General features: G+C 44.5%; 2 non-coding genes across 2 annotated transcripts; one reads left to right on the top strand and one right to left on the bottom strand.

Annotated features, from left to right (window-relative positions):
- Positions 1 to 7,446: 7,446 nt before the first annotated feature.
- Positions 7,447 to 7,520, top strand: TRNAN-GUU. The gene has a single exon. It is a non-coding gene; the product is annotated as a tRNA-Asn (tRNA).
- A 4,760-nt stretch (positions 7,521 to 12,280) lies between these two features.
- TRNAN-GUU lies at positions 12,281 to 12,354 on the bottom strand. The gene has a single exon. It is a non-coding gene; the product is annotated as a tRNA-Asn (tRNA).
- Between the last annotated feature and the right edge of the window lie 872 nt (positions 12,355 to 13,226).

The raw sequence follows: 13,226 nt of genomic DNA, 5'->3' as shown, positions 1-13,226 counted from the left end.
TCACAAGAACTTCAGTCTTTCAGACACTTCATTTCTGTTACTGAAATTGCTGTAAAGTGTGAGCTGTGAAGCTGCCTATCTTCCCTAGGCGGTACCCGAGGACCTACCTACTTCTTTCCCTGTCTGCCTCACTAGAATACGTGCATCTCCTCTTTTGCCCTTTATTTAAACCTCATTTTTTAATTGATTCACACAGCAATTGTAGACCCATTTGGGGGACTTCAATTCTCACCTGTGCAGACTGCTTAGCAGTTATTAACAAATACTCTCTCAACAGACAGGCACAGTACTTTCAAAATAGATTTTACTCTGACTTGCCAAAAGTTCTTCCTACAAGCTACAGACAGTAAAAGCAAATTTCAAGTGCAGCTTTGCAATAGGTGGGAAAAATTTTCCAGCCAGGGAGCAAAAGCTTTGATGTCATCATCTGTCTTGATCAGAGTGATTAGAGAAAGACAGAAGTTAATTGTATTGTAACCCATCTCATTTCCCAGATGGAGATGACCGCAGAATTTTGCAGTGCTGATACAAAGTGCCAAGTCAACATAGTTCAGTGCAAAGCATGTTTTTGCCACACACCTGCACCAAGGTATAAGGGGGAGAATAAAAGTCAATGGAGAAGGAGAGGCGCATTTTGATCATGAGCACAACACAAACGTACAGCCCCAGCGAACAAGGAGAGGCAAAGCAGGTATTTCTACAGCACTTCTCCTCACAGGCAGTGTGGGAGCGTGGCCTAGTGCAGTGCTAAAAAACATGCATTAGCCACATGAGCACCCCTGCTGACCTCAGGCTGGAGCAGGCAGGTTGGGACTGTTTTCCACTGCAGGGCATAACAGACTAGTGATGGCATCTGCAGAGGTCCAAAGGGGCTCTGTGCACACCAGAGCAGCAGCAGAAGTGAAAGGGCAGAGCCAAACAATGCCAGACTGCTGAAACACAACTAAAAACGCCGTCACTGGAGGAGAACTCGGCTATGCTCTGTCTTACAGTGCTACAGTGCATTTTGATGGAGGCTTGTTGATGGCTTGTCCGAGGATCTAGCAGTACTTCACTGATGTGTATAAAACACGTGAGCAGGATCTCAGGAAAGAAAGACAACCGTGATCTAACCACAAGATATTAGATTTACAGGCTATCTCTTTGCTACATGACCATCAGGTGTTGCTGACCATCTACCTCAGTTCTACGCACTCTAGGCACTCAGATTCTATTTTTTCTGTTGAAAAGACATATGGCAACACTCACAAGCGTTTACCCCTCTGAGGAGTTTTTACAGGTCCTGTCTCAAGCTCTTTAAGCATCAGCTCTGCAGGCTCCATTCTGTCACCATGTTTGGTGTTGCTGAGGCTGGTAGGAGACATGGGCTGTGCCACTGTGAGTTAGCTGATGACAGACAACTGAATGCTGGCAATGTTGGCATTTCAGTATTTCACAACACAGGGCGAAGCCTGGAGGATGGCTGAGACTCAGTCGGCTGAAGCATAGCACCTCACAAGAGTGAGTGGGACAGTGGGCTGCAGAAAAAAGCAGAAGGAAAAGTGTAGCCATATTGTCATCTCCTTTAATTCCAAGAGGATGTCTAAGACATGGTACTAAAACTTGCTTTTAAGCTTTCCACTGATTAGTGATCCTATAACAAAGCTCCAGCCACTTTTGTACCACCTGGACCTACTGTGAGGTTGTGGTTCTTCCTTTTAGATAATTAATACACACTTTTTCTATTCCAAAATATATTTATCACTGTGCTCTTCCTACAAAAGCATACAATCTAATAGATTTCAGAAATGGATGCTGGAACAGGCAATTATTATCATCTCTGACTAGGAGGTGTGAAAGACTCAGATCTGAGTAATTAACCATCTTCATGGACTGTTACTGACCTTAAAATAGGATGTATGTTACTAGCACAGGGTGTTTTTTCCTGAAAAAAAACCCCACCACAAAACAACAACAAAATAATAAAAGGATGAAGAAAAACAGGAAGACAGAAAGAAAGAAAGAGTAAAGTATTAAAGGATTAACATTTAATTTCCTGCTCTAAGATGACTTAGATTTAGCAACAACTTACAGATACCTTTTTGACACCTTCTGGAGAAGGCTGATAAGGAGCTTCTCAAGGTATATGGTGGTTACTTTGCTGGAAGGGTGTCCAAGGAACAGACCATCCTACTACTGCGGTTTAATTACAGTGTAATTAAATCAGAGCAACAAAGAGTTTGGAAGGACTCTTTATTGTCCTAATCATAAATGAATAAACAAACACAATGAGATTTTCTCACCTATAAAGTAAAAAAAAAAAAAAAAGGAAATTGCAGGAGGTAAGGACACAAGACATGAAAAACTTTTTGTTACCACCCAATAGAAAGACAAACGTGCCTCCCTGCTGCCCTCATGCTTTCCCAAGTCATTTCTGTAATTCTTTCAACACCCACTTGCAAATCAATTGAGCTGGCTCACTGTCAATTCCTTTAGCAGACAAGTTCTTATTCAGGGAGCAGGAGTTAGCAAGATTTCACTTGTGTAAGTGTTGAGCAATCTTGCTCTTCAACAGCCTTGCCTGTGGAAACCATATTTCAGTTTGTCAGACCTCGTCTTTAAATTCTTAGGAACGACACGTGAGTACACATGCTTGCTAGTTTTGCTGTATCGTACTTGTAATCTTCTTCTCCCACTAAAACACGTAGAAGTACTGTCACATCTCTGTGGTCTACGTCACAGAAGTCTCCTCCTTATGTTGCCCCAAGGGAACTCTACCTTCCAGCCTCTTTAAACTATGTCACCCTTTCCAGTGACCACTGCTTCCTCACGCAAGGTCGCTCATTTGTCACTTATAAAGCAACATGAATAGTGCAGGGTCCAGAAGGCGTTACGGCCAATGTTATTGTCAGGAATTTTTGATACAGCTGGCATGAGTAAAGGCACGTGCCTTGATACATTCTGATTGCTACGATTATTATTATTGCTGGAGTTTCACTAACCAGTGAGTGTGTCATTAGAAACAGTCCGGTTCTAGGTTTAGTATGGGAAATAAAGACAACACTGAAGCTAGAAAAAGTGGGTGTTCTCCAGTTTTCAAAGGTTTGCCCCAAAATTCTAAGAAATAATCCAAGAATTTTTTTCTTTTCAAATGAAAACTGTATTTTTTTTATGAAGAGCTCATCTCCATAAGTCAGGTGCTCAGCTGATACTGATTCATATGGCTCTGAGATAAACAACTGAGATATTCCAAATTATGGTGCCTTTGATCTATTTTTATTTCTTAGAACAAAGTCTTCCGACAAAATTGTCCCAGTTCTGACACCAGTCTGAAAGAGGACTAGCATCCCACCAGATTAACCAGCACCCAGCATTTTATAGCTACATCACTGGTTCGGGGAGAACATCCAACATTACTTTTGTTGCACTTACGTTCATATGTCGTCTAGAGAAGGGGAAACTTTCTAAAATAACCATGACAGATTTTCAGTCAATATGTAACAGGGAATTTCAGAAACCAAGCTGATTCCCACCTATTTTCAAAGAGGAGACACAGAGAGGCAGAGAGCAGATGACTCACTGTAAGACAGAACTATAGAAAAGACATGCTGCACTAACAATGTACACACATGTTTCCTGACTGGAGGTACATTCTACCTTGGAAGGAAAAACTATGTTAAGACAGCTATTTTTAAATCTGCAAGCTATCAAAGTAGCTTTTGCTGTGTCTCTTCCATTTAAGATGACTCTTTGCAGCTAGATAGATTGTGAGAAGTAAAAACCACAATGTGAAGGTAGCATATAAAACTGAAGACAGCAACATTCTTCAGGAACATTAGGCTCCCTGCTAGCAGTTTCTATATATGTACTTCTAAAAAGTCCTTTGTGCTGGAATTCAGTGCTTGTGGTCACAACATATAAGAATCCACATAAAGCGCTCGCGAAACAAAGCAAAAATCCCAAACAAGGGCAGTTCATTGAAATGCAAGCTTTTTCTGTAACAGTCATGCTGGGATGCAGAAGCATATGTTTGGAAATAAAAAAATTAAAAAGAAAAGCCAATGTGCCCATGCCATTGGCTCCCAGCCCAAGATGTGAGGAGTGAAGATGGCCAAGAAGAGTTACAGGTCTTTTTTTGCTATGGACACAGTGGTCCAACAAGCTAATGGACAAGAGGCAATAAAACCATACAAAATGGTCCCAAAGTACTAAGCAAACGGAAATAATTCTGGGTCCTTATCAGCCTGGTCCAAATTCAAGCTGACAACACAGAAATGAAGACGAGTAGATTGTACTTCCACCCCCTCTAACTATGCTACTCGGAGTCAACGCTAAATATAAAGATAACAAACTGAGAACCAGCCCGATCTTTCTGTGCTAAAAGGGAAGACGGGGAGCGTTGGTGATGTTTTCACGCTGCCTCCCTTGCCAAAGACATGCGTGCTGATGTCACCTGTCACTGAAATAAACCCTTTTTGACTCATGAACCGTTGTGGCATGGTACACAAAGCACAGAGCAGCAAAGTGTGCGTCTTGGCTGCTGCGCACAGAGTTCAGCTCCAGAGCTAATTACAGATGTGGCAATATAGCACAGCACTGAATAAGTATCATCAGCAGCTTAAGTTCAAAGACATGCTCACGAGAAGAAAGAATGCGTCTGTGTTGAAACTCTATCCTGACATCACACTTTTTCACACAACTCATCATCATTTTCTGTGAAGAGCTGAGAAGTGAAGTTTGGTTCATTGGCAGCAGGAGAAATCAAAGAAAACAGCTAAGCAGCAAAATGATGACAACTGTCTCTGGGAAAAGGGGAAGGCGAGGGATATTCTTCAGACAGAAACCAGAGGTGTGGGAGCTGGGTGGGGCCACACATGGACCACTCACAACATCACAGGATGCTGCAGGAAATGTTGCCGCTAGTTTCTTACCTGATATACAGGTCAAGGAGGATGAAGTCATGAGAAACCTGGGGCTGGGCAGCTGTTTCTCTGTGGCAGAAATCCTGCACCAAATGATGTTAATAAGGTACTGTCCCCCCATTACTGGTAAGCTCATCCCCGCGATGGTGGTTTGCACAGCAGGACCATATTGTACTGAAAGCCAGAGAAAGCTGTTAGTGTAGATCTGAAAGTTCAGAGCAATGATACTGGCTGATTTGATTTCCTTCTCTGTTTTGCTCTGGTTTAAAGGTACTTATGGATTTGTTCCTGGAAGAAATGACACAAACAAATACTGTTCTAGAAACAAAGATCTCTGGTATTTCTAGGAATTAAAGATCTCATTACAGTTTGTAAATTCATCCTAATACTGGGGACAAATTCTGCTACATTATTTGGCCAAGTTTCCTCTATCACTTCAACTGGACAGAGACCTTTCCTTGTCAGACTCTTCACCTTTCTGCAGTGAAACTGTAATTTGCTAAACAGCTGCAGCATCGCAACTGGACTAATCCAGGATGATCCAGTAATCACCTACAATTACAGCACAAACATTAATCAGTCAATCACTGCCCTCTAGAGGTGGCCGCATCGTGAGTGGAGCTGATCTGGATTTGCTGCAAATGAGTTCTCTGAGAGACTGCTGTATGCAGCAGGAGGGAGGTGTTCTCTGATTACAGTAGAACTGTGTACCGGTACAGGAAGAAATCATTGAGCGCTGATTGTCAGCTCCTTGATTATTCCTTCCCTCTCCTGCCTGGGAGGTCGCCCAGCTCATACATTCGGGTACTTTGCAGTCATGGTACTGCAGAGAGGAGTGAAACCCGTAGCTAGATAAATAACTATATGACATAGCTATAATATAAAGCAGTAAAAACAACCCCCAGACTAAACTCTCTTTTGTTACAGCTTGCTTTTCTGAAGCAATGTGCATAAACTAATGCAGTGGCACACCTGCAGGAATTGATTGTGCCCACATGAGCTGGCTGAGTTGGTGACAAAAGCAGTGAGCATTTCTGTCGAAACACAACTATGCACTCTCATTTCTTTGCCTTGACTGGAACAGCGAAGAAGTTTTAAAGGGAAGTACATAAAGAGCGATGAAGAGCAAGTAACCTACTGCATAATCAAGTGATGTGTATACCGCTTCTGGTGTGCAAAGACCTTGTTCAATTAGGTACTTATTTAATGAGAAACTGTCCTGTGAAGAGACGTAGTGCAAGGTCCTGGAGGCAGGAATCGCTCATGGCCAGGTTTCCCCAGGCACGTCCTCTTTCTTCCAGCTGGAAACTCTGTCTAGGTGGAATTCAGCAATTTTTCACATTTTCTTCTGGCAGGCTGCACTGGCTTGCCTGCATATGGAGGGATTCTCCAGGTATCTACACATACGCACAGACTGTCTGCATGTGTGCAGCCCCGTGACTGAACGTGTATTTCTATTGGTAACGTTTAATCAAAAAAGAGCAGCTGTCCAGGATCCCAGTAACAATTTCAGAGCAAATATTACCCTGGGATTCAAGAGAGCTGTGCTCTGTTACAGAACAACAACAACATGGTGAAGGTTGGACGGAACTTCTGGAGATTGCCAAGTCCAACACCCCTGTTCAAAGCACGGTCAACTAAAGCAGCTTGGTCAGGCTGTGTCCAGTTTTGCACACCTTGAAGGATGGAGACTCCTCAACCTCTCTAGCTTGTTCATTGTTTAGCCACTGCCACAGTAAAAAAAAAAAAAGAAAGAAAGAAAAAAAGATTTTTCTGTTGTTCAAATGGAATTTCCTGTGTTCAGTTTGTGCCCATTGCCTCTTATACTTTTACTGGGCATCACTGAATAGAGTCTGGCTCTGTCTACCTTACTCCCCCCTTGATAAGACCACCCCTGCTATACAACCCCAAGTTTCTTGCCCTCTACTCATATATGCCAGATGCTCCAAGAGGTGGCCCTTCCTGTGTGTTCACACCTCTCTTGTACTGGGAAGCCCAGCACTCCAGATGCGTGCACACTCTAACACAGCCTGAGATGCCATTGGCCTTCTTTGCTGCAAGGGCACTACTGGCTCATGGCCAACTCCTCCACCAAGACCCTCAGGTCTTTCCTAAAAGCTGCCATCCAAAGGTTGAGCCCTCAGCCTGTGTAGGTGCATAGGATTAGTCTCAGCTTCAGTTCTACCTTGATGAGATAACCTTGGACTCAGTTCTCTGATCCATGCTGTGGCCCACTGTCCACAGTGTTAAAAAGAGGCTACTGGCCTCCTTTGTAAAGAGATTTTAAACTTTGGTTGTCTGAGGTAGATGCCATGTTCATTTGTCCTTCACAGGTAACTATCATCATCCTCTGTCAGCCTGTGGCCACTCATATTGCCAACATTTGCTTCCACGTAGGATTTTCTAGCAGTCACTATCCCTGCTCAGGTGCCTCAGATTTCATTTAATTTACCTTCTCTGCTACTTGGGATCGGTGTTTTTAGGAAGATAATTTTATTTTAGGAAGAAAAATTATTTTTTAGATGAAGAAAATCAGGACCAGGCAGTCTCTGTGGCGCAATCGGTTAGCGCGTTCGGCTGTTAACCGAAAGGTTGGTGGTTCAAGCCCACCCAGGGACGGCTTCTCCCTTTGCCTCTGCCCATGGCACCTGGCTTGGAACTAGGTCACCTTTTGAGGTCCCTCCCAACCCAAACTGTTTATGACATTGGGCCATACGGTTTTAGCAGTACAGTTCATTTTCTGCACAGTTGCCTCTATGGAGCTGCGCTTTGTGTTTGTGTTGGAAGCACCGCTGATAATTCAGGGATGTTTTCGTTACCCCTCAGCAGTGCTTACACAGAGTCAAGGCCTTTTCTGCTTCTCATCCCCCCCCACCAGTGAGCAGGCTGGGGGTGCACACGGAGTTGGGAGGGAACACAGCTGTGACAGCTGGCCCCAGCTGGCCAAAGGGATATTCCGTACCGTATGACGTCATGCCCAGCCTCTAAAGCTGGGGGAAGCAGAGGGAAGAGGGGGGGACATTCAGAGTTTTGGTATTTGTTTTCTCAAGTCACCATTACGTTCCTGGAGGCGGCTGAACACCTGCCTGACGGTGGGAAGTGGTGAATGAATTCGTTGTTTTGCTTTGCTTGCGTGTGTGGCTTTTGCTTTTCCTATTGAACTGTTTTTACCCTTCTGACGCTCTCCCCATCCCACTGGGGAGCAGGTGAGTGAGCAAGCAGCTGTGCAGGGCTTAGCTGCCAGCTAGGGTTAAACCATGACACACACATACACACATTTTTCTACTACACTACAGGTCTAGAAACTGAGCTGGAACATTGAGCACTGTATTCTATGGCCAGGGGCTGTAAAGTCGTGCTCAGAACATTATGACTTGGAAAATGCCCTTTCATCTTACTAGCTTTTTTTCCCTCTGTGGCTGCTGTATCCCAGCCTAGCAAGAAGCCAGGGAGAACCCTTGATTTTGTTCTCCCTGCAGCGAACATTATCCAGTCACTTCTGCATGGAATTGAACAATTTGTGCTTGATTAAAGCTGAGAGACTACCAGCTTCAGAAAACTTGATGGTCCTAACATCTCCTGTTTATTCCTTGTTGTGTTTTTCCTTCTTCTCTGCACTGTGCCAGCCACACAGCCAGATGCTTCCCCTCTGCAAGCCAAAGTTTGTCTTTCATGAGTATCTCTGCTCTGAAGCAGACTGGATTCTTTCATGGGGTTTTCTATCCCATCTGAAGTCAAGGTGTCCAAGCACTTTGGAAATAAACAATGATTCGTATATTTTCACAACACCTTTAGAGGCAAAGAAGTACAATTATCTCCTGCCAAATTTAAAAGCCTAGCTCTAAAAGTGCAGGTTTGTCACAGCTTTGCAACATAACTCTATTCCTAGTCATATGCAGCCGAAAGCAGGCTTCTACCATGCGCAGCATTAAGTCACCGTAACTACAGGCATTGCTGCTGGCATACGATATACATTGCTGCTGAAATCATTCATGTGAGCAATGCAATCCCCTGGGCTTCAGTTACTTACACCAAGCCGGGCCATGTCCAAAACCCACACAGTGCCCTGCCTGAGATGTGGATGCTTTCCAGAGCCTGTTTAGCGTCACTCCCTACCTGTCCCCTTGTTTTCACCTCTGCAAAGGACCTCTACATCTCATGCAAGGACCTGAGAAGAAGAGACAAACCCACCTTCCTTGCACTTGGTTGGCCCCTTTATCCCAGGTGCGAATCAACTGGATCGCATGTGGGAGGAGGTTGGCCTTCTACCTCCGTAAGCGCAGACGTACTCAGTTTGTGCTTACTTTACAATTACACTTGGAACCGAGGAGCAAGAACATAATACAGTTTCTTATGTAACCATATATTTATTTTGGTTACGTGTGGCTTCAAGACAAATCTAAAGTGGTGCTGGACCGTGCTGCTGCCCTCAAAAGAAGTTTGTCAGCAGAGTAACAATAATGTTCTGCTTCTGAAAATAATGTGCTGGGCTTTATGGTCAGCTTTTAGGTTTGAAAGCTTTTTTTCCACTTTGATATTTGAGCCCTCCCCTCAAAGCAAATCCTTCAAGTGTGTACAACAGCCCTCCAAGCAATGGTCACAGGAGGACATAGACAAGCACAAAAAAAAAAAGAAAAAAGACGCTGACGGCATCTGAAAATGATTTCCAATCTCTTAGCCACATGAGCTCAGTCACATTAACATAGTGATTTAAATACTAGGGATGGCTTTTCTGATGTTCTTTTAGAAATTTCTTATTGGAATTATTAGGCATCCAAAATATATTTAAAACTAACCAACCAGTGGAATGAAAAAGAGCAGATAATACTGACTAAGCACTCCAAGCCCTATCCTGCAGCCCAAAATCAAGCACCAAGCACACAACTCCAATCACCAGATGGGAATGGATCTGGAACTGGGCTACTAAACTGCATCATATCACAGAAGCTGGGACGTTCCATCACAAAGAGGATCCTTCATGGGTCTGAAGCATCTGTACTACCCACAGCCCAGCCTTGCCAGAGCAAAACCTAGTTGTCTTTGGGGAAAACAAATGACATTGTGAGAGGTCTGGTGCCTTGCACATCAGGTGTGTTTAAGGTTATTTTGTAAATGCAATAAAATTACAAATAATAACAATTGATAAGTAACACAAGGAGCATTTTGAACACAAAGAAGAGGTGGGCTACTACGGCGGCTACTAAAAAGCAACAGACCCCGCACATCGCCATGGATACCTCAGCTCTGCTCACTCAGCGGAGCAGAATCCCTGCCCTCAGTGGTGCCATGCCATGGCTTCATAGAGCTGGGGGATGCCAGGCTGCTGAGCAGTATGGGACTGAACACACACTGACATTACTGGGCACATAGTGATGCCACTGGTGTAAGTCTTGCTCCTACAAAATGCTTGGAGACCTCCAATGCTGTTAGGAGCAGGAGCGCCCATTTCATTGAGAGATGAATTTGGTTCTCACTAAACTAAATAGAGAGCCAACAACCAGGAAACACAGCCAGCTACCAGTCAGTCCTGGTCTTCACATGCCAGACACAGGTCTGGCTTCAATTCAGCCTAGTTATAAGTGGAATAACTGCTCTCAAGTCAACAGCCCTGATAGCAAAGAGTGCTGTCATTGCACTGAAGTCAGTGGAGCTGTCTGTGATTTACACCAGTACGAGCGAAACCAAAGCCTGGCTGCAGAGACTGACTGGAGAGGAAGATCAGACCCTTTTTCTTCAAGGCATTTATCTCACACAACCACCACCTGAAGCACCTCAAATCCTGTCCTTCTTCCATCTCTTTTCTTCACCTGTCCTGTAAGTTCCTCAGAACAAAGGCTGCGGTTTTTTCTTCGGTGATTTTTACCCCCTCCCCTCCATCTCAAGCAAGTCCTTCTCTCTACTGCCACACAAACTGCAATGTCACCAGCATCGCTCTCAAGAAGCAGCCAGGATTACTGAAGAGAATTCAACACTGAACTGCAAGCCTCTACATTTGCCTGTTGTCTGCACTTGAAGCTTCAGAAGCTCTCGAAGCTTCAGACAGCTGGGCACACCAACCAGAGACTCTCCAGGTTGTTTTCTGGGACAAGGGGAAATAACACAATGTCTTTAAGCTCAGTGTACAGCCATGTTGTTAGAAAATAGAGAAACCTCAGCCTGGAGCTGTCAGTGACTGACAACTGTAGGTGCTGCGAGTATTCGCTGCTCCTCATGTTACCCAAATGTCAGGGTTTTAAAGTGATGTTATTAAAGCACCACAGGAGTGCAAAGATCTGTGTAAACTGAGAGGATAATCACTATGCAAGTGAAGCATAAGCTGTTCGACTGCGTTGAAATTATGTTATTTAATATCCCCCTAATTTGTCACATGACTTGATACACTAAAAAACTCTATATTGTGTTTTTATGCTCTGGATCCATGACAAGTGCTTTCCCTGCAACAGACAATGATTTGTAAAGTGACTTTTCTTATTCCCAAACCACCCAAAATTTTGCAAATTGGTTTCCACGAATTAGAAGTGGTTTAGAAATAACCTTGACTTGGGCACTGGCTCTGTCATGGGGCTTTTGCTGCCATGACAGTTAGCAGAGGGAAGACAGTTATTTCTGCATTATTCTATTTTTACATTAATATCTCTTTTAGAGCAAAACAGCAGTAGCAGCAGTATTATTTCTATTGCTTGCTCTGAAACAGGACTGGTTCCTAGGAACGACATCTTTTTATCACCCAGGCATAGGCTTCCCTGGTCATTTCACACGGAAGTACATACGCTGCCTCCCCAGTCCCAAGCCCTGGGCTCACTGTAGGGGCGCAGGGAACAACCCCTTTTCTCCTCTATGCTAGGAACTGCCAGCAGAAACATATCACACTTTAGGACAGACAGCACTCCATATTGTCGTGGTTTATACCCCAGCCAGCAACACAGCTGCTCGTTCACCCTCTCTCTGGTGGGATAGGGAGAGAACTCCATATGCCGTCCCCCTCTCCCTTCCCTCTGCTTCCCCCAGCTTTAGAGGCTGGGCATGACGTCATACGGTACGGAATATCCCTTTGGCCAGCTGGGGCCAGCTGTTGCAGCTGTGTCCCCTCCTAAATCTGTGTGCACCCCCAGCCTGGTCACTGGTGGGGGGGGATGAGAAGCAGAAAAGGCCTTGACTCTGTGTAAGCACTGCTGAGGGGTAACGAAAACATCCCTGAATTATCAGCGGTGCTTCCAACACAAACGCAAAGCGCAGCTCCATAGAGGCAACTGTGCAGAAAATGAACTGTACTGCTAAAACCGTATGGCCCAATGTCATAAACAGTTTGGGTTGGGAGGGACCTCAAAAGGTGACCTAGTTCCAAGCCAGGTGCCATGGGCAGAGGCAAAGGGAGAAGCCGTCCCTGGGTGGGCTTGAACCACCAACCTTTCGGTTAACAGCCGAACGCGCTAACCGATTGCGCCACAGAGACTGCCTGGTCCTGATTTTCTTCATCTAAAAAATAATTTTTCTTCCTAAAATAAAATTATCTTCCTAAAAACACCGATCCCAAGTAGCAGAGATATCACACAGACCAAGGTGGCTTTTTTCATGACACTAACAGCAGTTTTAAAAGGTAAGGCTAGGAGGTCTCGTTTCCTGGGAACCCATCTGCTGGCTGTAAAGTGGTGACCACTGCTGTTCACTGTAGCTTGGGGCTACATTTGAAACCACAATGCAGAATTTCAAATTGCAATACTTGACTCTCATAGGTAACTCAAGAGCACTGGTACACAAAACCACAGGTGTTCAAGCTCAGAGGCATCAACAGTGTCTTTGTGTGAAGCTCTGCAATACAGGTCGATCCAGAGCTGTTCTGACCCTGCCCAGTTCTGCTCAGCCACATTGGTATTGAAGGGCACAGAAACCCTGAACAGAAACGACTGAAGGAATCTCCTCTCTGCCACTATCATGGACCCTTTGCTCCTCTTTTTACCTTTGACTGCTTATTGCTCCCACAATCAGGGTTTGATTTTGCAGCACACTAGAGATGGCAGCAAGAGAGAAAGCAGGAAAGTGCTACCCACGCTATACCCATACAGGCTGCGACATATGCTGAGCCGTTCTCCATCTGCAAATGGACCTCTTTGGACTGACAGCTGTGACACCTCTGGACTAGGGATTAGACCTGGCATTCTCAAAGATCTTTTTCCAGTAGCAAGGATCCAAAATTGGTGTCTTGTGAGTGCTGTGAGGACCCAAGCACTTACAGGTCTTGGTCAATTCATTGAGCTTTTTACGCTTCAGGAGATCAAATGTGCAATTTTAACGTTTTCAGGGAAATTGCAAAAGTGATTTAATGGC

The sequence above is a fragment of the Buceros rhinoceros genome, unplaced genomic scaffold, assembly GCF_000710305.1.
Source record: "Buceros rhinoceros silvestris isolate BGI_N320 unplaced genomic scaffold, ASM71030v1 scaffold9755, whole genome shotgun sequence".
Taxonomy (NCBI): domain Eukaryota; kingdom Metazoa; phylum Chordata; class Aves; order Bucerotiformes; family Bucerotidae; genus Buceros; species Buceros rhinoceros.
Note: the sequence above shows the minus strand (reverse complement) of the source record. Positions and strands in the feature narration are given on the sequence as shown.